Raw genomic sequence first — 2,234 nt, 5'->3', positions numbered from 1 at the left:
AAGATTGCACCCCCCACCCTTTCCTCCTATCCTGTCATTCTTCTCTCTTCGATTTCGGGACGATAAGACCTTAGATGTGACAGTTCCCTCTATCAAACCTCTAAAAAAAGCTGTGTACGATGAAATACCTAGTCTAAGATGGTCGTTTTGAAACTGCATTTTATCTAGTGTATGATTTTTCCAAAATATCTCGCGGAACCCTTGCCGTCAGCTCGCGGAACCCAGGGGTTCCGCGGAACACCAATTAAGAAACACTGTGATAAACAATAATTATTTATGTAACTTCTCAGCCAATTTGACTTAGCCAATGAGGTACCCAAGAACTTCTTTCTTAAAGTTCTGATGTTTAAAGTAAGTTGTAATATTTTACAAGTACATATATTCAAACAACACATACGATTAGATCTCAAGTAAAAAGCATATATGTACCTAAAAAATACCAGGAATTTTTCCGCATTTCTGTTATAATGTTCCGCAAAAATTATTCCTCTTACAAATAGATCATTTCTCCTGCAAAAGTTGACTTTTTGTAGGTAGAGATTTTTCTTTCTAGGCCATCGATATGCTGAACACATTAAGAGAAATATTCATCTTATATCCTTTATCAGACTCCGTAGGATGCATTGTAGATAATTTGTATTTGACTTTTTGTAGGTAGAGATTTTTCTTTCTAGGCCATCGATATGCTGAACACATTAAGAGAAATATTTATCTTATATCCTTTATCACCCTCCGTAGGATGCATTGTAGATAATTTGTACGTCCGCAATTCTTTATTTATTTAGGAAATCGGTGTTTTTACTCCTGCAAATATTGATGAACTCTAGAATTATAAATCTAGCAAATGAACTGTCTTACTTTCCTCATTTCTAGCACAAATGTCCGTCGATATTTGCAGGAGTAAAAATACCGTATGAGTTTATATATTTATTTTAATTTTCCTTTTGAGGTAGTCAAATGTGATTTTATGTTGTGTTGTTATTTATTGGTAGAGATTTTGTTTTTGTAGGGAATTTAGGCGTGTTGATTATGTCATGTATTTGTCATATTAGAGAAAAATAACTATTTGGAAGTAGATTTAAAGATATAACTTAGTTGGCTATGTTGTGTTGTTATTTATTGGTAGAGATTTTGTTTTTGTAGGGAATTTAGGCGTGTTGATTATGTCATATATTTGTCATATTAGAGGAAAATGACCATTTGGAAGTAGATTATAAAAATATAACTTAGTTGGTCAACTTGAGTGCGGTTAAATGATTTATATGGCCTTTTTTAATGGTGAAAGGTTGACCGTCTTTTGAGTCGATATATTATGTTTCAAAGATTAATGGAAATATTGGCAATATTTAGGGTAGATTTCGGTTTTCTTATTTTACGATTATATTCCGAGTATGTAGTAAAAATACTAAAAATACATTTTAAACAACTTGAGTGCGGTTAAATGATTTATATGGCCTTTTTTAATGGTGAAAGGTTGACCGTCTTTTGAGTCGATATATTATGTTTCAAAGATCAATGGAAATATTGGCAATATTTAGGGTAGATTTCGGTTTTCTTATTATAAGATTATATTCCGAGTATGTAGTAAAAATACATTTTAAACCATTAGAGATTAGAGCAACTTGCGATCGCTGCAATACTGACATTCAAAGATTCGTTTAAAAGTTCTATTTCATGCAACAAAGTTCTAATTTCCCATTCATTTTCTTTTGTTGTTCAACTAGCCATGGAACTGTAATCGCCCAATTGCAATGTGGAAAAATAAAGTCAGCCTATTCTTTTACGAAATTTAGACCTTTGATTTTTATTTTAATAAGAAAAGTCGATGTACCTCTTAGTGGACAACAAATTTCTTTCTTTCTTGCAGGGTATTAAAACTTCGCCCCGATCCACATTGTAAATATACAAATGTAAAATTCCATGCTTCAGAAGAACTTGCTTACAACTGTAATCGCCCAATTGCAATGTGGAAAAATAAAGTCAGCCTATTCTTTTACGAAATTTAGACCTTTGATTTTTATTTTAATAAGAGAAGTCGATGTGCCTCTCAGTGGACAACAAATTTCTTTCTTTCTTGCAGGGTATTAAAACTTCGCCCCGATCTACATTGTAAATATACAAATGTAAAATTCCATGCTTCAGAAGAACTTGCTTATGCGATACTAATTTTGTTAACTGATATAAAACATTTTGTATTATCTACAAACGTGGCATCACTAAGGAGAAAGAGAATG

General features: G+C 32.3%; 1 long non-coding RNA gene across 1 annotated transcript; it reads left to right on the top strand.

The window, feature by feature from the left end:
* Nucleotides 1–354: 354 nt before the first annotated feature.
* Nucleotides 355–1,054, top strand: LOC113472882. Its single transcript, XR_003395022.1, has 2 exons — nucleotides 355–533; nucleotides 655–1,054. It is a non-coding gene; the product is annotated as an uncharacterized LOC113472882 (long non-coding RNA).
* Nucleotides 1,055–2,234: the final 1,180 nt, after the last annotated feature.

The sequence above is a fragment of the Diaphorina citri genome, unplaced genomic scaffold (assembly GCF_000475195.1).
Source record: "Diaphorina citri unplaced genomic scaffold, Diaci psyllid genome assembly version 1.1 scaffold9687, whole genome shotgun sequence".
In the NCBI taxonomy this organism is placed as follows: domain Eukaryota; kingdom Metazoa; phylum Arthropoda; class Insecta; order Hemiptera; family Psyllidae; genus Diaphorina; species Diaphorina citri.
This window is presented reverse-complemented; position numbering and strand designations above follow the sequence as displayed.